The sequence below is a fragment of the Kogia breviceps genome, chromosome 10 (genome assembly GCF_026419965.1).
Source record: "Kogia breviceps isolate mKogBre1 chromosome 10, mKogBre1 haplotype 1, whole genome shotgun sequence".
Taxonomy (NCBI): Eukaryota; Metazoa; Chordata; class Mammalia; order Artiodactyla; family Physeteridae; genus Kogia; species Kogia breviceps.
Genome location: NC_081319.1, coordinates 63,511,509 through 63,535,808, shown reverse-complemented (window position 1 = coordinate 63,535,808; position 24,300 = coordinate 63,511,509). Strand labels below are relative to the sequence as shown.

The following is a 24,300-nucleotide window of genomic DNA, read 5'->3' as shown; positions in this document are numbered from 1 at the left end:
AGCCTACCCACATCCTCCATATAATTTAAAACATCTCTAGACTACTTATCATAACTTATACAATGTAAATACTATGTAAATAGCTGTAAATGCAATATAAATGCTATGTAAATAGTTGCAAATACAATGTAATTGCTATGTAAATAGTTGCCTGAGCATGGTGAATTCAAGTTTTGGTTTTTGGAACTTCTTGGAATTTTTTTTTCCAAATATTTTCTGTCCGTGGTTGGTTGAATCCACAGATGTGGAATCAGGGGATATGGAGGGCTGACTGTATTAAGTTTGCCCTAGTGGTTCTTGCTTCTAGGGTTGATAACAATTCAACCAAGTTGAAAGTGATTTGGTCAAGTTTCTCCTTAATGTGATACACTTCTAATTAAGGGGACAGCATTGCTAATTGTTAAATAGTTAGCATTTTCTTGCTTTCCACTGTTGGTGGGTGCATTAACAGCAATCACTTCATCCTTATTTTATTTTTAATTTTTCTTTTCCCTTCTCTGTTCCCTTATCTAGAATAGTGAGATAAGGCAGCCTGGAAGAAGAGATGGAAGTTTGTGATAAGTAACTTTCCATGGTCTAAGAAGTTCACAAAATTCTGAGCATCTTTTTGGGGAAGCTTTCTGGATGCTTCATGGTGATAACTTGGAGATAGTGTCAAACATATTCTGGCTGCCCTAGATCTGGGAACTGAGAATCCAGACACCAAATTCTTGACTTGAATTTAAAAGATGATATTCAGAGTTTTGTTGTGGGGTAGCTGGCTTCAGCCATGAATATCACCCAACAATGACAGAAGGGGAAACTGTCAAGCAATTCTGTAATTTGCATTCGGTTTTCAGATTGAACTTTTGTAACTTGTGACAACACTGAAGGATAATGTATCAGTAGCAGGTTAGAGTTTTGCATTGTGTTAATGTCATTGTCTTTGTTTAGCTTTTCACTGCACCTTCCTTTGGTGATCACTGAAATTCTTCTTTGTTGCAGAAGATTTCTCAGCATGGCCAGGTGGCATTTAAAGAGCCTAATGAGAAAGATGACTTGGCTTTAAGTGACAATGTCAAAAAAACACATGGCAGCTGCCCTGTCTGCAGGTATGGAATGAGACTGCCATTCTAGTTACTGTCCAGTGCTGCCTGGTCACTGCTGCCTTCCCAGCATCCCCTTCTTCCTGCAGGATTCAGGCCCATCTTCATCTGTCCAGTGGGTGCTTTGGCTTGAAGCATTGCACTTTATCTTCCTAATGCATCTTGCTGTCTTTGGCACGTTTGTTTTTTGTTTGTGGTGATGTCAGGACTCAGCTGTTACATGACAGGCTTTGATAGAGTGAATCAATTCTTGTTTTTCTTCTTGAAATACTTATCAGACTTTGTACTTCCCTGTTAAAAATGAAGGCTGCTTCATAATATTTACTATTGGGAATAAGAAAAAATATGACACAAGAAATTTATATCATTTCACAATTGATCATGTTGGATGAATTATCAGGAGAAAAATACCTTGATATTTTCATAGTGTTCTTTGAGATGGGAACAAATTCTAGATGTGCCAGAAATCTTATTTTCTGGAAATACAGTATTAAGAGTATAGTGATTTGGTCTTAGCTTTTACAACTCTTTAAAGACAGAGAGAGAGCTAAAAGGAGAAAGGGAGAGTGTGCATGTTTATTATTTCCAGCTTTCCTCTGCCCCAGAAGGGCAATAGCCCTCCAAGGAGTACTTTCTTGGAGTCCAGGACATTGCTTTTCACTTAAATGTTATTGGAAATTTCCCATGGATGGTGGCTCTGAAAAACCTCGAGGTCAGGGCTGAGGATTCGTGATCTAAACATTCTTGAGCTTTCTTCCCGTAAAACCACAGATTGATATTGCTAGAACTCATTGCTAAAGGATAATTATCCAGCTGTCCAGATAAAATTGAGTAATAAATTCACAAAGTTGAATGTTTCTTGTTTTGAACATTCGAGTTAAACGTTTTATACCTGGTAATGTTATTCAAATCCAAACCCACTCTGTTAAAAAATTATCATAATAAAACTCCAACTCTGTAAGGTTTTTAGAATGATGTTTAAAATAAGGCTGACCCCAACCTCACTAATTATTAGAGAAATGCAAATCAAAACTACAATGAGGTATCACCTCACGCTGTTCAGAATGGCCATTATAAAAATATTTAGAAACAATAAATGCTGGAAAGGGTGTGGTGAACAGGAAACCATGCTGAACTGTTGGTGGGAATGTAAATTGATACAACCACTATGGAAAACAGTAAGGAGGTTCCTTAAAAACTTAAAATAGAATTACCATATGTCCCAGCAATCCCACTACTGAGCATATACCCTGAGAAAACCATAATTCAAAAAGAGACATGTATCACAATGTTCATTGCAGCACTATTTACAATAGCCAGGACATGGAACCAACCTAAATGTCTATTGACTGCTGAATGGATAAAGAAGATGTGGCACATATGTACAATGGAATATTACTTAGCCATAAAAAGAAATGAAATTGAGTTATTTGTAGTGAGGTGGATGGACCTAGAGTCTGTCATGTAGAGTGAAGTGAGTCAGAAAGAAAAAATGAATACCATATGCTAACACATATATATGGAATCTAGAAACAAATGGTATTGATGAACCTAGTTGCAGGGCAGGAATAAAGAGGTAGACATAGAAAATGGACTTGAGGACATGGGGTGGGAGGGCAAAGCTGGGGTGAAGTGAGAGTAGCATCGACATATATACGCTACCAAATGTAAAATAGCTGGCTGGTGGGGAGCAGGAGCACAGCACAGGGAGATCGGCTTGGTGCTTAGCGATGACCTAGAGCGGTGGGATAGGGAGGATGGGAGGGAGGCTCAAGAGGGAGGGGATATGGGGACGTGTATGCATATGGCTGATTCTCTTTGTTGTGCAACAGAAACTAACACAGTATTGTGAAGCAATTATATTCCAATAAAAATCTGTTAAAAAAAATACTTGGAGAAAACTAGAACATACTCATGTCTTACTTTTATCCGTGGTTCTCATTCTGTGAGGAAGCTTCCACAACCTTCCGCTGTGTGAACAGGGGTGTGTTGGAAAACAGAAGCATCTTGAGGTCAGGCGTTCCTATTATCTTTATCAAATGCCCAAATTAACAATCAGCTAGTTTTACCAGTTATCTGACCTTGGACAATGGTCATCTGTATGAGGACAGATGAGTAAAGATACTAGAACATGAGAGCAGTGCCTGATGTGTAACAAACACCATCAACTATTAGTTTTTATTGTGTTGTATAATAGTTGTATAATAGTTGTAATTGAAATAAGATTATGTGTCCAAGAAAAATAAGGTGGGGAGAAGGAGATAGAAAAAGTGGGAAGGCAAGAGAGAGAGGGTCTTCTCCTCATGAGTGGGGAAGGGGAGGTGGGCCATAGTGGGGTGTTCCTTGCATCCTCCAGAACACGAACTCATTGAGTGATGGATATTTTTTGAATGGGAAGAGTGTGTGGTTCACAAGGGGAGGCTTCAGCTTGGGCTCCGGGCTCCCCCAGCCTTGCTGAAGATGCTGTGTCCAGTGAGAGCTGAGGTCAGCCAGGTATGAGAAGTGATTAGTGAAGATGAATGAGCCAGGACTGGGGGGCAGGGAGTCCCACTGTACCTTGGAGGCTGTAACACATGCAACCTCTGTGCATTCTAGAGGGAGGAAAAACTCAGTAGCCTGGGTATTTGGAGTTGGATTTAAGTATATTTAAAGATAATTTAAAAATTCCATGTTTTCTGTGCACCTGGATTATGGACTGAGCTTTATACCCACAACATTAATTGGTTCTTGAAATGGTATTATTTATAGATGTTTTCTTTGGCTAATACACATATATCCTGTTTTCCAAAGTATATTATGTCTTTGATGGCAGGGACCATTCAAAACTAGAATAGAATCTCCATCCTCCACCAAGCTTGGAATATCGCTCTCTGGGCATAGTAAGTGTTTAGTGACTATGGATGTGCTGCTCAGGGCCCAGGATGGTGGCTCTCACCTGGTGTGCTGGGCAGAGGTGGACCAGGTTATTCACCAAATCATATGACATGACATTTTTATCAGAGTATCACATTTTGTCTTTGCTCTGAGTACTGTCACTCAGACACTGTGAGATGTAACGTAGACTGAATCTACTGAATCTATGTAATGTAGACTGAATATCAAACAGGCATTAAAGAAAAAGCACATACTTACAGAAACAGGTGAGATATTCTGCACAAGGAGGATGTGATAGGATAAGGTCAGGGCAGGAGATGGCTCTGTTCATCCAGCCCCACAGAAAGCTGTGTAGAAAGGGAATGAATGGCTCCATAACCAGGGAAGCTGTCATGGAAACTGAGAGATGTTACACTCTGATAGTGATTTCTGTGTTATTGTTAGTGACTCTGATGATGCCGATTTTGGTATTTACTTCCTTCAACACTGCTGCCAAACTTCTGGAATTCAAGAGTGTGACAAATACCAAAAAGTTGAGAACTACTGCTCTGGGTTAACTATATCTGTTTTAAAAAAGTGGGATGCACTTGAATGGTAGGTTCTTGATTCTTTCGACATCATCCTGTTGGACCAGAAAGAGGTGTCTCAGCTGGATTCCTAAATAGCCCCTGTCTACGGTTGAGTGGTTGGGCAAACGCTATACAGTTGCTGGGTGTACTTGCCCGTTCCCACAGTTTCCTTCCTTAAAGAGACAACAAGCCCATATGCATGTAGACAGTTCATGCATCAGAGCTTAATGTTTATATCAGTTTCTTTGTCCCCCAGTCCCATGGGGGGTGCAGGTGGAGGCTCAGAAAGATGCTGTGCACGGGGGTATGTGTCACAGCCGGGACACCCGAGCATAGGAAACCCTAAGCTTACCGAGATGCTGGCAAACCTGCCCAATCTTCACTTCCAAGGAAGATATTATTTTTCTTACCTTGGAATGCAAGTGCATCTCTTCTGATGAGGGCAGGGAGACATTATTATCTTGGAGTGAGTAAATAAACCTGCTCTCTGACCAAGACAGTGACACTCTCCCTAGCTTCCTTGGCTGTCTGTTATGGAAACATCTTTGAACAAAACTGTTATTGAGCAACCATCTATGTGCAATGCACTGGGCTTAGCATTATGGAAGAAACAACAGAGACCATCAGATCTGGATTTGAGTTTGAGGTCGTTACTTCCTAGTTGAGTCATCTTGGGTGAGTTATCTAACCTCTTTGTGAAATGGGGAATAATGGTAGAGCTATTGAGAAAATTAAATTCAATAGTGTATTTAAAGCACTAGTGCTTATAAACAAAATCAAAGTTCTGTTGGACAGTAACAAGGTGGAACGGATGCTGGTGTCATCTGGCAGTGTCTGTGCCCCTGCATTTGAACCATTCATGTTGTAATATGGTCATTCTGTGAGCAACAGAAATTTCCATCCCTGGCAGTAACAGACATGAGTTGCTGTATGCTTTTTATTAGACATTTATATCTAAATTTGAAAAGGATAATTCTACTTGATCCAGTGGTCAAAGGACAGATCTTCCAGATTTTAGATACTAAATAGCATATTTGGGTAACTCTAAAATGGAGCCGAATGAACACATTACAGTTAATTAGGCCCTCTGGAAAGCCTTACTGTCCCTAACATAGGCAGCCTAATTACCTTATATTTTAATTTCCTCTTCTTCATTAACAGGTACTGAGGGGCATCATCAATGAACTGTCTCTCAGCAGTTTGGCTTTCAGCTTCCGCTTCCATCTTTATATGATCAAGAGTTGGTCAACTGTGTATCAAGTTATACTGTGTAGCCTAGTTTCTTGTATGTGAATTAAACTATTCAGTTCAGGGTTATTTATTTCAGCCATTTCCTCTGGTATAAATGTTTCAAAAATGTATTTCTCACTCTTTAACAAGAGGATACTGAAAATAATTGATCCTGGTTTTGATGATTCAGAATCACCTTTCGAGCATTGGTCATTGTGACATTTCATAGTCATAGATGATGATATAAAACTTCTATTGTCAACTTACTCTTTATTTACTTACCTCCTTCTCATAGAGTGAAGCTTGTTTAATTGTGAGACACTCCAGGCCCGTGTAACAGGCCCCCTTCGAGAGCTGTCATTACCCTCCATGAAGTCATCAGTGCGGTTTCTCTGCCCTTGACTTCCCACCTCTGTCCAATGACTGCTTTGATGTCTGTCACACCCACAGTTGTACTGCGAGCACCAGGCCCCCGCCCCTTTTCATCTGTGCTCATCTCATTAATGAAGTGAGAAGGGAGTCTCCCTTGCCTTTTCCAAGAATTTTGGAGACATTTTGAGTGGACTCACTCCAAAGCAGCGGTTAGCAAATGTTTCCTGTGAAGGGCAGTTGGTAAACATTTCAGCCTTTGTGGGCCACATACAGTCTCTGCCATGCATTCTCACCTTTCTCTTCTCTCATCCTTAGCTTGGAGGGCCCTGCAAGAGCACACCTGGGGCAGAGCTGACCTGCAGCTCAAGTTTGCTGATCCTTGCTCCAGACACATGGTTCCTTTTCATTAGAGCAGTGGTCTCCCAAAGAAAACAAACTTATGGTTACCAAAGGGGAAAGTGGGGAAGGGATAAAGTAAGAGTTTGTGATTAACATATGCACACTACTATATATAAAATAGATAACCAACAAGGACATTCTGTATAGCACAGGGAACTATATTCAATACTTTGTAATAACCTAGAATGAAAAAAATAGAGCAGTGGTCTCCAAAATTTTCTAAAAGTGGATACTCAGGGCTATATAAAATATTTCCATTTTTAAATCAAATTAATACATTATGTTCATAGTAAAACATGCATGAAAATAGAAATTTAAAAAGCATGAGATAAAAGGTGGATATACATAGAAGCTCTAGAAGTTCTTTCTGTGCCCCAGGAGACAATGTTGTCCACTTTTTGGGGAAACCACAGTGCATCTCAGAGTTCTCTCTATTAGAGGAAAAAGATGACACTTCTCACATGACACCAACATTACAATTTTCTAGAGATCTTAATATCAGCTTTTACCTTGAGTCTACTTAAACTCAAGAGAACTTGATTCATTGGGACTTGCCAAAATAAAGGTTGAAAAACATTACAAGAATAGACTTAAAAAAAATCAGTTCTTTAAAATATTCAGAGAACAGACTACGATCAAAAAGAAGACCATGAAATTCTCCTTCAGGATCTTGATTATTAACCTTTTTTCGAGTTTACAGTCTTCTAATGTGATATCTCACTTGAAATGCCAGGGCCACCTTTCAGGAAACAGCACACAACACAGGTAACAATGCAGAGTTTACTTATAAGACTATTTGGAATTTTCCGTGAGCAATAACCTGGAACTCACAGCACGTGCAAATTGTTTTCTAAGAACAGTTATTGAATGTGTCCTGCATCAGACATTAGATTCTTAACCTTGGGTTCATGGGTTTCATAAATGACTATAGATGAGTTTCAGTGTATCAGTGAACACGTTACAAATTTCATGCAAAATGGAATATATGGATGTAATAAGTGCATATTTCTGGGAATATGTCCATACCTATCTATTTAGGAGACAGAAATCATACCAGCTATTTTACTAGAGAGTATTTAATACAAAGAACTGTTAACTAAGTGTAAAATTATTAACAAGATAAGTGAAAAGGCAAAAAGAAAATTCGAAATTATCACAGAGGCAGCAATTGCAGGAGGCTGCCGCTGCTCCTAAGAGTTGGGTGCAGAAAAGAAAGGGGCTGGAATCGTTAGCATTTAAACCTGAAACTCAGATGGTGGAGGAGCTGCAGCCATGGGTGCTGAGGCCCTGACCTCTCAGGGGGACACCAGGCAGTGGTGTGGGGTCTCTGAGGGGGTGCCTGCCCTAGGCTGATTGAGAGAGTGTTGGAATCTCTTTATACTGGACTCAACCGCAACTTCCAAAACAAAGTGCTCCTGCAGGGGTGGAAAACCTCCTGGGGTGGTGCTCAGGGAACCCGCAGGCCAGTGAGATGAAGCAAGACCTTTCTTGGTCCTCCCATGTTGCCTCTCTGAGGAGCGCCCCCTATTGGTAGGCTCAGCCTTGCAAAGCTGGATGGATTGACTGATTGATTGATTGATGGTTAGGATTTTCTTTCTTTCCAGTTTTATTGAGATATAGTTGACATACAGCACTGTACAACTTTAAGGTATACAGCATAATGATTTGACTTATATACATCATGAAATGATGACCACAATAAGTTTAGTGACCATCCATCATCTCATATAGACACAAAATCAAAGAAATAGTAAAAAAATATTTTTCCTTGAAAACTCTTAGGATTTACTCTCTTAACAACTTTCATATATAAAGTACTGCAGTGTAAGTTATATTTATCATGTTGTACCTTACATCCCTAGTGCCTATTTATATTACTGGAAGTTTGCACCTTTTTTTTTTTTTTTTGGCCTAGCTGTGCATCTTGCAGGATCTTAGTTCCCTGACCAGGGGTTGAAACTTTGCCTTTGGCAATGAAAGCACAGAGCCCTAACCACTGGACTGCCAGGGAATTCCCAAGTTTGTACCTTTTGACTGCCTTTATTCAATTCCCTCTCCCCCACTCCCTGCCACTGGTAACCACAAATCTGATATCTTTTTCTGAGTTTGTCTGTCTGAAGTATAACTGACCTGCAACATGATGTTAGTTCCTATTACACAACATAGTGATTTGATATTTGTATACATTTCAAACTGAACACCATGATATGTCTAGTTACCACCCATTGTTACTGAATCCAGGTCTGGCTGCTCGCCACTTGAAAGCCATTTCTTGAGAGACAAGTGTTGGTAGGAAAGGAAAGGTTGCTTTATTTCAGAGGCTGGCAGCAGTGGGGGAGGGCAGAGGCCCCTCCAAAGGCCAACTGCACCCCTGACAATCAGGGGGCAAGAGGTATTATAGACAGAGGGAGGGGGCTACATGCAGAAACAATACAGCCAATTCTGACAGTCATCTTGAAATTGGTCATCGGTGGTCTGACCAGAGTCATCTTGATTGTTTTAGATACAGTTAATCTTCATTTCCAGGGTCGGTTTGTTTCCATTTCTTTGAGGCCAATTCTTGGAATTGTTGCAACTTATGTCATGGCTACAGCCTGGTTATCATGTAGTTAACTTCTTCCACCTGGTGGAGGTTTCAGTATCTATAAGACAGCTCACAGAATATGGCTCAGAATATTATATATAGCCCTTAAGGAGGAACTAAGTCTCTGACTATGTTTAACGACGGAACTATTATTATTTGGTCTCCTTTGACCGCTTTCCTCTGTTTCTGCATTTTCTCACTTCTCTGATTAAACTTATTCTTTGGCTAAATTTTTTCCACAGACGAGACAGGCTGAGGACATGGTGGGGGATGGAGGGTAAGGACCATAGGGTCCTGTTCTGTTTCACCATCAGAATACAAAGATATTATAGTTATTGACTATATTCCCCATGCTGTACATTTCATACCTGTGACTTATATATTTTGCAACTGGAAGTTTGTACCTCTTAATCTCCCTCTCCTATTTCTTTCTACCCCCTATGCCCTCCCTTCTGCCAAATACCTGTTTGTTTTCTGTATCTATAACTCTGTTTCTCTTTTTCTTATGTTTGTTCATTTGTTTTGTTTTGTTTTTTTAGATTCCACATATAAGTGAAATTGTATGATATTTGAAATAATTGACTTATTTCACTTAGCATAATACCTTCTAGGTCCAAGCATGTTGTCCCAAATGGCAAGATTTCATTATTTTCTATGGCTGAGTAGTATTCCATTTTTTTTGTGTGTGTATGTATGTTTGTATATATATCAGATCTTCTTTTTCCCTTCATCTATTGATGGACATTTAGGTTACTTCCATAGCTTGGCTATTGTAAATAATGCTGCAATGAACAAGGGGATGTATATATCTCTTCGAATTAGTGGGTTTTATTTACTTTAGATAACTACCCAAATCTGGGTGGATTTAAAGCTTCAAGATAATAGCTTCATCACTGGCCCATAGATTTAATCAAATTCTTAAAGGGGACTGGGACTGTAAATGTTAAAACTTCTACTCTTTATTTCATTGTATTTGGGGAAGAGGATTATTTTATGTATGGAGGAGCTGCCTCACGGGTGAAGACAAATGAGAATCTGGATATTCTGAAGTGTTTCTTTTTCTAGGTTCTGGTATCATACAAAGCAGACACACCAGTGATTCATCTATTGTGAATGTTCTGGAACTAAACTTCTGAAGTTATATGGTGAGGTCCCGTTTCTTTTCTTTTAATGTCTTGCTTCTTCTCTTTGGCTTTGTCTGCAAAGTGATCTCATTTCTAGGATGGAATCATGAAGGGGACGAGGCTCCCCCAGGACCCTCTCTGTGTGGCTCCCTTGCCCTCCTGGTTGTGATTGATGAAATGGTCAGAGACACCAGAAGATCTGAGCTGATCTGAGCAGCCTACCCCGACCAGGTAAGTGGTCCAGGTGTAAGAAGAGGGCACCTCCCTCAGGTGGTGAAGGGGGTCTATAGGAGCTGGGAGCTGCCAGCAGCCCCATTCCTTACAGTGAGAAGGAAGCCACTTTGAAGAAAGAGGGAACTGAGCCAACACAGTGAGAAAAGTGGAGAAGACTGGCAGGGTGTTCAGTCCTTGTACCAGTGCCCCTGAAACGGTGGGACCACCCCCTGGTGAGCACAGAGTGCTTATATGAATCAGGTTAAATTTCCTTTTCCCCTTCAGCTTATTCAGGTTGGTTTCCTATCACTGGTACCCAGTAGAGGCCTGCCTAGAGCACCTCCATTGTGCTGCTTTTTGTTTATCCCAGTTAGACAACGAATCTCCCAGGAATTCTGCAGCCACAGCCGTGAAAGAGTGATGGAACTTAGCTCTCAACATTGTCTGAGGAGAGAGTGGGGAATGTATGGAAAACATTTAGCATGGTCCCCATCATAAAGTACACACTAGAAACAACTGTTGTTTACCCAGAATGGTAACATCAGGGGCCTGACTTGCCCCCAGGCTGTGCTCCGTACAGCAGATTCTCCCTGTGGCCCCGATGCTGCTCTGCCACACCATTGGGGTTGCCCTTCTCACTTCACCCTGAGACTGTCAAGGACCAACAAGGTTGGGGAGATAGCTATTAATCCACAACAGCAATGCGTCATTTCTTCAAATATACCTAAATTAAGTGCAGGTGTCCGTGCAGCATCCCTTCAGCCTTTAAAGTTATGCTGTTTTCTCTTTATCATCAGCTGTGCATCCCGGCTGGTTTCTTCCTCCCGGGTACCAGCATCAGCTGCTGAATCCCTGACGCCATTGCTCATTGGTGATGTCAACACTGCCCATTGAGCCTATCTTCTCAAGCTTTTCCTTTTGTTACATTTCTTCCAAATCTTTTTTTAAAAAAACATCTTTATTGGAGCTTTACGATGGTGTGTTAGTTTCTGCTCTATAACAAAGTGAATCAGCTATACATATACATATATCCCCATATCTCCTCCCTCTTGCATCTCCCTCCCACCCTCCATTTCTTCCAAATCTTAATACATGTTTTTGCTTCTTGGCTCCCCATGTGAATAGTGTATGTATGTATGTATTGTATTTCAGAAGATCAGTGTAATACTCTTCAGTGAGAATTATAACTCTCATGCAGGCCAGTGTATTCTTACCAGTATGAGATAGGAAGCTAAGTCATAATCAGAAGGCTGCTTGGTGATCCAGGAATCAGTGTAAGAGATATAAGATGACCCCCCTCCCCCATCTCACACACATACAGCTATTTAACTCAGCCGTCATTGCTGTAGGCTTGAGAGGATAAAAGTAATTTGTTGTTCAGAAATGATTTTTGAACTAATAACAAACCAGACAGCTAAAGGTTAGTATAATGACTGCTACTTAGAATGAATAATTTAAAAATAAAACAAAATTGTTTTATGTGTCTGAACAACTATCTCTGTCTCATAAATACAAAGAAATAAGGATCGACTCAATCCCAAAACAAAACAGAACCAACCAAACAAAAAGCCCTTATAAAGCAAGTGGGAGCAAGGGTTGTTTGAGAAAGTTTCCTATAATAATCAATAAACACATTATTAATAGGGAAGCAAATGGCTTCATGTACACTGTATCTGGGTCATTCAAGTGTAGCATTATCAGTTTTATCCTTTCAGTCACGTGGTCTCCTAGTTTAGAGGAGTTGATCTAAACTGACCTTCTTAGATGAGTGGAGTAATTGTGCTGACTGGTCAGCTGTTCCAATCCTCTAGTCACCATTCGTGACACATTTCAAGCTGCATCAGTGTGTGAGACAGTGTGGTGTCATAATAATACACCCATGTTGCTCTCTTGTACCCCCACTCTCCCCTGTTTTCTAAGCTCACATATCCAGCTGACCACTGGATAGTCCACATGGATGACCAGCTGGTACTTCAAACATAAAACATACAAAACAGAATCCTTGACTTCTTCCTACAAAGCCTACTCCTGCCTCTGTCTTTCCTAGTGCACCAAATGACACCCATTAGCCATCGATTTCTCAGGCCAAAGTCCTGAGTTAGTCCTGCTGTCTCTCTTTTGCTCACAGCCCACAATCACTCCATCTGCTGTGTCTTTACAGTACACCTCATTCCAGACGTCACATCTTTACACCTACCATACTTCCACCTGGTCCAAGCTTCCCATGCCTCTTGGCTGCTCCTGCAGTAGCCCCCAAGCTGGTCTCTCTTCTGCCTCTTGGGCCCTAACTACTCTCCTCAGAGCAGCCGCAGGGATAGATTAAAAACATAAATCACCTCTCATCTTTCCCATACTCAAAACGCAAAATGAATATCGAGTATACTCAAAATAGCATCCAGGTGACGTTTTCTCATTTACATTTTCTATAATTACCATGTGTAATTTTTATAACCTGAAAAACAATTTGGTTTTACACTTTGCTTTTATAAGGAATATAACCTTTTGAATACAAATTAAAGAGAGCCTTTCTCAGTACAGCTTTCCTTTCTTTAATCACATGATTTGATACACATAATCTGATCCTAATTTCAGAGGCTTCCTTGTGTTTTGACCACTTCTACTAATAGTTAGATAAAAGATAACACACTAGGAGACAGCAGAGTATAGTGAGAAAGGCATGGATTTTTAAACCATAATGCTTAGGATCTAGTTTATTGGACAATGGATTAGAGGAGTAGCTTCAGCCAGTTGACTTAAGTTTTCTGTCTCTCATCATAAAAAAAAACGCAACTAACAATATCTGGTCTCCCTACCACACAGGATTTTTGTGAAGATCAAATTGATATTTGAAAGTGTTTGGTAAAGTGTAAAACACTCAGTGAATGTTAGTTAAAAATAACAGAATTACACAATCTTCACATGGTGAGTGGTAAAATCTACAGATGGAGTGACAAATTGCCTTACAACACTCACTGAAGTAAATTAAGGATTCCATTGAGTACTGTATTTGTCATATGCTATCTTAACCCAATATCCATATGCACAGAGGATGATTAGATTAGTGCATGTCAGATGCTAACTGAATAAAAATGGAAATGACAGATGTAGAGTCGGAGTTTCCCTGCTCATTGGAGGAGACAGCTGTATGAAGCTCAGAGAGAGACTCTGCCTGGTTCTGTCCATGGGATTTCTTATACACCTGGAGTGAGCAGCTAAGAGCACAGATGCAGGTGGGTGGAAACAGTGCCCAGAGCTGAATGGGGGGAGGAAGTGAGTGGGGAGAGAGGTTGTTGCACCTGTAGCCTCAATGAGGCAGCCATGGGTTTGTTACTGAAAGTGAGGGTCCAGCTGCTTGCTGCTCAGAAGCCAATAAAGAGGCAAGTTGGTGGAAAGGGAAGTGCGGCGAGCATTGCCCTCTGAGGAAGGCACCATTAAGACCCTCATTAGCCTCAGGGCCCGATTGTACTCTCCTTGGTATGCATCCTGGACTTTATGGTATGAACGTAAAAAAGGAGATGGCCTTTGGCCAAATTGCTCTAGGGACCTGCTCAGTTACTGGGAGTCCCTGGTTCCCTAAAGCTAGGAAAAGCAACCCTGGAGGGGAAATTGGTGCCTTTGAGGGAGAAGCTGAGAAGCCAATCAACCAGCTGATGCCGGTAAGGCATGACTAAGCAAATTCCCTGCTTTAGGGGTATATATACGGCTATGCTTTGTTATTAAACTTGCCTTGCAACCATCAGTTGCTTGTGCCCTTCTGATCCCATACCTTGGTGCATTCAGTTCCCTACCCCCTCTCGTCGATTGTTGCTGCACTTTGAGGACCCGCCGCGGCTGGCGGCAGGGAAGTTTGCTTTATTTTGGATGCCAGCAACCAGGGGTGGGGGAGGGGAGGGCGGACTCCTGTTCAAAGGCTGATTCCCTCCAACTGACAAGAGCTTTTATAGACAGAGGGAGGGGGCTACATGCAGAAATAGTACAATCAGCTCTGACGGTCATCTTGAAATTTGTCATGTGGTGGACTGATCAGCATCCTCTTGATTGTTTCAAGTACAGTTAGTCTTTAGTTCCAGGGTCGATTTTTTCCTATTTCTCTGAGGCCAATTCTTGGAATTTTGGCAGGTTATATCACGGCTACAGTCTGGTCATCACGTAGTTAACTTCTTCCACCTGGTGGGGGTTTCAGTCTCTACAAGACAGCTCACAGGATACGGCTCAGAATATTATCTATAGTCCCTGAGGAGGAACTAAAAGTCCTTGACTATGCTTAATGACTAAACTATGATTACTTAGTCTTGTTGGACTGTTTTCCTTTGCTTCTGCATTTTCTCACTTCTCTGGTTAAACTTATTCTTTGGCTAAAATTTTTCTACGGACAAAAAGCAGGCAGAGGACATGGGGAGGGGAAGGGGGAAGGACCATAGGGTCCTGCTTCATTTCAGGTTCACCTTGAGCGAAGGGCCCTGTGTTCAGAGGGTCTCACAGACACTGTGGGCCAGTCCTGGAAGCACAGCAGGTTATGGTGATGAGGCCTAAGGGAAAAGCCCTCAGCCCCCAGGAAAACTTCAAGTTGGAGCCTCAGAAGAAGGAACAATAGAAATGTTGAGATCTTTATTCAGTTTAAAGCAACCAAAATTTCACCGAGTACCAGGCACATGGCTAGATCCATTTACATATGATCATATTTGATCCTTAAGCATGCATTTTTAGGTAGGTATTCTCAGTTTGCCGATGGGAAAACTCTAGACTCAGAGGAGTTAGAGAAGTTTTTCAAGATCATCCTACTAGTAGGTGAACAATCTGGGCTTGAAATTCAGTTCTGTTGGCTCCTTTATACCACATCCTCTTGAGCACCAGTGAGCTTCTGTGTGGCAGAGGCCTTGACTCTGGCAAATTAATGATTCTCAGAGACACACCTGTGGACCTTTCTAGGGGTGTTGGCAGAATCTTTGAAACCAGGTTTGGTGATCTTGGAAGGAATGCAGCCCAGCAATATGTGGACCTGTGATCTGCTTTCTTTAACAAAAGACACTGAGATTTGTGGCTCAGCACCTCTGAAAGATTATTGTGATTTTTTTCAAGTCACGTATTTTATTGATAAAGAAATATTTTGCTATTTTGAAGATAACCTTTATAGTACCTCAAAGAACCTCATCAAATCACCGTGTATTAATGTAAGAAACTGAGATTTTTGGCTCCACTAAGAGCTTGTGTGGTCTCATTCAGATGGAGGTAAATGGCATGTAATTCATGACCTGCTTCATGGAGCCAGGGATGTGGTTTGACAAGAACACCACTTCATGATTGTATTTCTGCTTCAAGTCACAAAACAGAACTCATGAGTTCACTAAGATCTTTTCAGTCATGTGTGGTTTCTTTTCAAATGCTTCCAGAGAAGATTTTTGTACTGGGGCAAATCCGCAAATCCAAGAGTTAGTAAAATCACAGTCTTTCCAAATCTAGTTTTCTTTTCACAAAGATTCACATTGTCTGATGTACCAGGGATACACATAAGGTATTGCTTTAAATTTTTTTGGCTTCATATTTTTATTGGGAAAAAACTTTTAACACCTAAAGCACTGAGACTTTTATTTTTAATTTATCTTCAGGTATAGAAGTAAAATCTGAAAATATAGACATTTTATCATACTTTATTTTCTTCGACATTTTATATCTAAACTCTTTAAAACAAATTTGTAAAAATTGTGTGTCCATAAATATAATGACAGTTTAGGGTCTCAGTAATTCTTTTCAAAGGAAAATTATTCTGTATATCTTAGCAAGGAAATAATGATGGGTGTAAGTTAACTGACCATGTACAGAACAGAGAGTGTACTGCTCTTCTGTATTATCTAAAGTCAACAAGGCTTTAATAACTTAATTTGTTATAAATGGAATATTCATCACAAAATCATGTTTCAAAGCATCTAGAAGAAATTAAATTTAAAAATATGGCATCTGTTTTATGTGGCCCCTGACGTCAACCCATGGATCTCATGCCACAGTTTAAGAAATGTTGTTTTAGAGGCAAACCAAGCATTTGATTTATTATAGGAAAAGCTAATTTTCATGATCTCTAAGACGGACCTTTCTACTGTAAGAACCCTTAACTGTGTGATTCATTTGTGTAAGTCAATTGCCTTATCTGATTGAAATCAAGGATAGCAGTTACTCTATTGTATGACAGCACGAGGAATAACTTTATTTTAGACAATACTGTATAGTTTGCAGTGAGTTTGCAGGTTATTTATTTTTATTATTATTTTGTACATGGTAAGGTAGGGTTTCAGTAATCTCTTCTGTGTAACAGAACATGACCACATTTGATGACTTTAAACAACACAATGAATCTTTCTTGGGGTTCCTTGGTGATCTTTTGCTGCACCTGGATCCATCACACAGCCGCCCGGGTGGCATTGGGGAGACCCCCTGCAGAGTGGAGCCCGGCCCCTTAGGAGGTAGGGGAGGGAGGGGAACACCCGGAGTGAGGGCCTTTGCCTCCGTCATACTTGCTGATACCCCGTTGGCCATGGCGAGTCACGTGGCAGAGCGTAATTTACATGCTGTGAATACTGGGAGGTGAGCTTCACTGGGGTCTGTAGTGTCAGAACTCCCAGAGATCGCTGTTTATCTCCTAGTGTCTGTCCACCTTTCCCCCATCCCCTAGTAACAAGAGTCCTGGTTTTAAACAGGATGCAAGACCACGTAGAATAAAGACTACTTTTGCTACTATAGCAAAAGGTAGGGATTGTGGTTAGGAAGCTACACTTTTGGACCATGAAATTCCAGCAAAAGTGTTGTGTGTGGCCTCAGGGTACTGTCTTTATCACACATCTATTGTTGTGAGACAACTCCCTCCAATTTAGGGGCTGGAAGTAACAAACATTCCTTTTCTCACAGATTCTTAGAATCAGGATTTGGGAGCAGCTAAGGTGGATGACTCTGGCTCAGAGTCTCTCCTGTGGTTGCAGTCAAGGTATCAAGAAGGGCAGCCGTCCTGTGGGAGTCAGCTGGGGCTGGAGCATCCCGCCCACGGGGGCTCCTGCACTTGGTTGTTGATGGAAGCCTCAGTTCCTCCCCATATGGACCTTTCCACAGGGCTTCCTGAGCAGCCACTGACTAGCCTTCTGTCATGGAAGTTAGTTCCCCCAGAGTGAGTGACACGAAGAAGAATCAAAGTGTCTTTTATGAGCAAACTTTGTAAGCCACAGGTCATGAGTTTTGTCCTCAGTGGGTCGCACAGACCAACCCTGAGGGTGGAGGGGAGCACACGAGGGTGTGACCACCAGGAGGCAGGGGTCACAGGGGGCCACCTTAAGGCTGCTGACCACAGTGTCCTTAGAGGAAAGGTGCATGTGTTCCTTCTTATTCTGAGCTTCTAGAACTCCTCAATACTGTATTCTAAGCAGTCATGTGAGACAATGCTGAGCAAACTAATTCTATACAAAACGTTCTCCACAGCGTAGGCAAGCTCCAATTTATTTGTAGTCTTCATTCTCATTAGGGAAAAATAACAGAAAAGAAATTATTTCCTGGGCTCTTTGGTGGGGCTAATGGCAGACTCTGGGAGGGCTCATGTCAAGGAGTACTTCCCAGAACTTTTGCTGCCAGTGTCCTTGTCCCCACAGTGAGCCACAGCTAGCCCCAACCTCTGCAGGACACCCTCCAACACTACCAGATTATCTCAAGGTGCAAGCCTCTGGGATCTCGAGATGGAATCCACATACTGGCTGGTCAGAGTTCTCCCAATGATCAGCCTCTGTTAGCAAGTTCCACACCTGGGAACATTCGCCAAGAAGTGTAATTTGATTTAGTTGAAGATAAAATATTGGTAGTGGAGCTGCTCTACCCACCACCAGTCCCTCCCATCAGGAAACTTGAACAATCCTCTTAGATAGCTTCATCCACCAGAGAGCAGACAGCAGAAGCAAGAAGAACTACAATCCTGCAGCCTGTGAAACAAAAACCACATTCAGAGAAAGATAGACAAGAGGAAAAGGCAGAGGGCTATGTACCAGATGAAGGAACAAGATAAAACCCCAGAAAAACAACTAAATGAAGTGGAGATAGGCAACCTTCTAGAGAAATAATTCTGAATAATGATAGTGAAGATGATCCAGGACCTCAGAAAGAGAATGGAGGCAAAGATCAAGAAGTTGCAAGACATGTTTAGCAAAGACCTAGAAGAATTAAAGAACAAACAGAGATGAGCAATACAATAACTGAAATGAAAATTACACTAGAAGGAATCAATAGAATAACTGAGGCAGAAGAACGGATAAGTGACCTGGAAGACAGAATGGTGGAATTCACTGCTGCAGAACAGAATAAAGAAAAAAGAATGAAAAAACATGGACACAGCCTAAGAGACCTCTGGGACAACATTAAATGCACCAACACTCGCATTATAGGGGTCCCAGAAGGAGAAAAGAGAGAGAGAGAAAGGACCCAAGAAAATATTTGAAGGGATTATAGTCAAAAACTTCCCTAACATGGGGAAGGAAATTACCACCCAAGTCCAGGAAGTGCAGAGAGTCCCATACAGGATAAACACAAGGAGAAACACGCAGAGACACATAGTAATCAAATTGGCAAAAATTAAAGACAAAGCAATATTATTGAAAGCAGCAAGGGAAAAATGGCAAATAACATACAAGGGAACTCCCAAAAGGTTAACAGCTGATTTCTCAGCAGAAACTCTATAAGCCAGAAGAGAGTGGCATGATATATGTAAAGTGATGAAAGGGAAGAACCTACAACCAATATTACTGTACCCGGCAAGGATCTCATTCAGATTCCATGGAGAAGTCAAAAGCTTTACAGGCAAGCAAAAGCTAAGAGAATTCAGCACCATCAAAGCAGCTCTACAACAAATGTTAAAGGAACTTCTCTAAATGGGAAACACAAGAGAAGAAAAGGACCTACAAAAACAAACCCAAAACAATTAAGAAAATGGTAACAGGAACATACATATTAATAATTACCTTAAACGTGAATGGATTAAATGCTCCAACCGAAAGACACAGGCTTGCTGAATGGATACAAAAACAAGACCCATATATATACTGTCTACAAAAGACCGACTTCAGACCTAGGGACACATAGAGACTGAAAGTGAGGGGATGGAAAAAGATATTCCATGCAAATGGAAATCAAAAGAAACCTGGAGTAGCAATACTCATATCAGATAAAATAGACTTTAAAATAAAGAATGTTGCAAGAGACAAGGGAGGACACTACATAATGATGAAGGGATCAATTCAAGAAGAAGATGTAACAATTATAAATATATATGCACCCAACATAGGAGCACCTCAATATATAAGTCAACTGCTAACAGCTATAAAATAGGAAATTGACAGTAACACAATAATAGTGGGGGACTTTAACACGTCACTTACACAATGGACATATCCTCCCAACAACATTAATAAGGAAATACAAGCTTTAAATGACACAATAGACCAAGCAGATTTAACTGATATTTGTAGGACATTCCATCCAAAACCAGCAGATTACACTTTCTTCTCAAGTGTGCATGGAACATTCTCCAGGATAGATCATATCTTGAGTCACAAATCAAGCCTCAGTAAATTTAAGAAAATTGAAATCATATCAAGCATCTTTTCTGACCACAACACTATGACATTAGAAATGAATTACAGGGGAAAAAATGTAAAAAACATAAACACATGGAGGCTAAACAATACATTACTAAATAACCAAGAGATCACTAAAGAAATCAAAGAGGAAATAAAAAAATACCTAGAGACAAATAACAATGAAAACACAACAATCCAAAACCTATGGGATGCAGCAAAAGCAGTTTTAAGAGGGAAGTTTATAACTATACAAGCCTACCTCAAGAACAAGAAAAATCTCAAATGAACAATCTAACCTTACACCTAAAGGAACAAGAGAAAGAAGAACAGACAAAACCCAAAGTTAGCAGAAGGAAAGAAATCATAAAGATGAGAGTAGAAATAAATGAAATAGAAGCAAAGAACACAATAGCAAATATAAATAAAACTAAAAGGTGGTTCTTTGAGAAGATAAACAAAATTGATAAAGCATTAGCCAGACTCATCAAGAAAAAGAGGGAGAGGACTCAAACAAATAAAATTAGAAATGAAAAAGGAGAAGTTACAACTGACACTGCAGAAATACAAAGCATCCTAAGATACTAGTACAATCAACTCTATGCCAACAAAATGGACAACCTGGAAGGAACAGACTAATTCTTAGAAAGGTATAACCTTCCAAAACTGAACCAGGAAGAAATAGAAAATATGAACAGACCAATCACAAGTAATGAAATTGAAATTGTGATTTAAAATCTTCCAACAAACAAAAGTCCAGGACCAGATGGCTTCACAGGTGAACTTTATCAAACATTTAGAGAAGAGCTAACACCCATCCTTCTCAAACTGTTCCAAAAAATTGCAGAGGAAGGAACATTCCCAAACCTATGAGGCCACCATTATCCTGATACCAAAACCAGACAAAGTTACTACAAAAAAAGAAAATTACAGACCAGTATCACTGATGAATATAGATGCAAACACCCTCAACAAAAATACTAGCAAACAGAATCCAACAACATATTATAAGGATCGTCCACCATGATCAGTGGGATTTATCCCAGGGATGCAAGGATTCTTCAATATATGCAAATCAATCAATGTGATACACCATATTAACAACTGAAGAAGAAAAACCATATGATCATCTCAATAGATGCAGAAAAAGCTTTTGACAAAATTCAACACTGATTTATGATAAAAACTCTCCAGAAAGTGGGCTTAGAGGGAACCTACCTCAACATAGTAAAGTCCTTATATGACAAACCCACAGCAAACATCATTCTCAATGGTGAAAAACTGAAAGCATTTCCTCTAAGATCAGGAACATGACAAGGATGTCCACTCTCACCACTATTATTCAACATAGTTTTGGAAGTCCAGGCCATGGCAATCAGAGAAGAAAAAGAAATAAAAGGAATACAAATTGGAAAAGAAGAAGAAAAACTGTCACGGTTTGCAGATGACATGATACTATACACAGAGAATCCTAAAGATGCCACCAGAAAACTACTAGAGCTAATCAATGAATTTGGTAAAGTTGCAGGATACAAAATTAATGCAGAGAAATCTCTTCCATTCCTACATATTAATAATGAAAAATCTGAAAGAGAAATTAAGGAAACACTCCCATTTACCACCCTAACAAAAAATAAAATATCTAGGAATAAACCTACCTAGGGAGATAAAAGACCTGAATGCAGAAAACTATAGGTCACTGATGAAAGAAATTAAAGATGATACCAACAGATGGAGAGATATACCAGTTCTTGGAATGGAAGAATCAATATTGTGAAAATGACTATACTACCCAAAGCAATCTACAGATTCAATGCAATCCCTATCAAATTATCAATGGCATTTTTTACAGAACTAGAACAAAATATCTTAAAATTTGTATGGAGGCAGAAAAGATCCCGAATAGCCAATGCAGTCTTGAGGGAAAAAAATGGAGATGGAGGAATCAGACTCCCTGACTTCAGACTATACTACAAAGCTACAGTCATCAAGACAATATGGTACTGGCACAAAAACAGAAATATAGATCAACAGAACAAGATAGAAAGCCCAGAGATAAATCCACGCACCTATGGTCAACTAGTCTATGACAAAGGAGGCAAGGATATACAATTGAGAAAAGACAGTCTCTTCCGTAAATGGTGTTGGGAAAACTGCACAGCTACATGTAAAAGAATGAAATTAGAACACTCCTTAACTTCATACACAAAAATAAACTCAAAATGGATTACATAGCTAAATATAAGACCAGACACTATAAAACTCTTAGAGGAAAACATAGGAAGAACAGTCTTTGACATAAATCACAGCAAGATCTTTTTTGATCCACCTCCTAGAGTAATGGAAATAAAAACAAAATTAAACAAATGGAACCTAGTGAAACTTAAAATCTTTTGCACCGCAAAGGAAACTATAAACAAAACGAAAAGACAACCCTCAGAATGGGCGAAAATATTTGCAAATGAATCAACGGACAAAGAGTTGATCTCCAAAATATATAAACAGCTCATGTAGCTCAATATCAAAAAAATAAACAACCCAATCCAAAAATGGGCAGAAGACCTAAATAGACATTTCTCCAAAGAAGACATACAGATGGCCAAGAAGCACATGAAAATCTGCTCAACATCACTAATTATTAGAGGAATGCAAATCAAAACTACAATGAGGTATCACCTCACACCAGTTAGAATTGGCATCATCAGAAAATCTACAAACAATAAATGCTGGAGAGGGTGTAGAGAAAAGGGAACCCTGTTGCACTGTTGGTAGGAATGTAAATTGATAGAGTCACTTGGAGAACAGTACGGTGGTTCCTTAAAAAACTAAAAATAGAATTACCATATCACCCAGGAATCCCACTACTGGGCATATACCCAGAGAAAACCATAATTCAAAAAGTCACAAGCACCCCAGTGTTCATTGCAACACTATTTACAATAACCAGGTTATGGAAGCAACCTAAATGCCCAGCGACAGATGACTGGATAAAGACGATGTGAAACATATATACAATGGAATATTACTCAGCCATAAAAAGGAACGAAATTGGGTCATTTGTTGAGACGTGGATGGATCTAGAGACTGTCATATAGAGTGAAGTAAGTCAGAAAGATACAAACAAATATTATATATTAACGCATATATGTGGAACCTAGAAAAATGGTACAGATGAACTGGTTTGCAGGACAGAAATTGAGACACAGATGTGGCGAACAAACATATGGACACCAAGGGGGGAAGGCGGCAGGGGTTGGGGGTGGTGGTGTGACAAATTGTAAGATTGGGATTGACATGTATACACTGATGTGTATAAAATGGATGACTAATAAGAACCTGCTGTATAAAAAAAAATAAAATAAAATTCAAAAATTTAAAATATGTGAACTGTTTTGGAAATTTTTAAAAAATGAAATTATTTACTAAAACTAGAAACAGTTATGACAATATTTACTGAGAAGTCATTCTCTAACCTGCTATGAGGGTTTTTGGATTGCTTGAAAACAATTTAAAGAACATGGCCTGAAACAGAAACATTGCTGTCTTATTCATATTCATTGCAGAAATAATTACAGATTACTGTTGTCAAACTTGTCTTAAAAAAAAACTGGGACAGTGTAAACTGTGTAGTATGAAAATGAATTTTCATATTGACCAGTCTGCTGGTGCTTTCCTGCTGTACTCATGGTGGAGCTCTTGGGTAAATCCTATCTTTAACATGTCTAAGAAAATGCTGATACTGTTCCCATAATTATTAAAGAAAAATTCATGTTCCATATTGGTGTTTTGCCCGCTGTAAATTTTGATGATTTGATTCTAGCAGTGGATAAAAGCATTTCTTTCAGGTCAAGGATTCAGGGTTTCAGACCCCAGTTTGACCTTCTCCGAGTCATGTGTCCTTACGTGCTCACCTGTAAGATGGGAATAATACTGAGTCAGAAGATTTTGTGTGTAATACAAGGCACATAGGATCATAGTAAACACTCAATAAACGGAACTATTATTAGCTCAATGCTCTTTAAATCTTTATCGATTAATGGCTTCGGTGAATGCTTAACATATTTCCTATAATAAGATTTTTCCTTTAAGGCAATTTTGTGTGTGAGGGAGGGTGTGTGTGTGTGTGTGTGTGTGTGTGTGTGTGTGTGTGTGTGTGTTTAAAAAGAAGAGATTAAAGCACAAAATGAACTAGGATTAAGAAAATGTGTTTCCTTTTAGATGGTCTCTCCTGTTGGAAAATTTAACAGTTTGAGT

General features: G+C 39.9%; 1 pseudogene; it reads right to left on the bottom strand.

Annotated features, from left to right (window-relative positions):
- Positions 1-3,010: 3,010 nt before the first annotated feature.
- The window catches only part of LOC131764165 (sentrin-specific protease 6-like), a 35,946-nt pseudogene continuing 14,656 nt past the window's right edge, over positions 3,011-24,300 (bottom strand).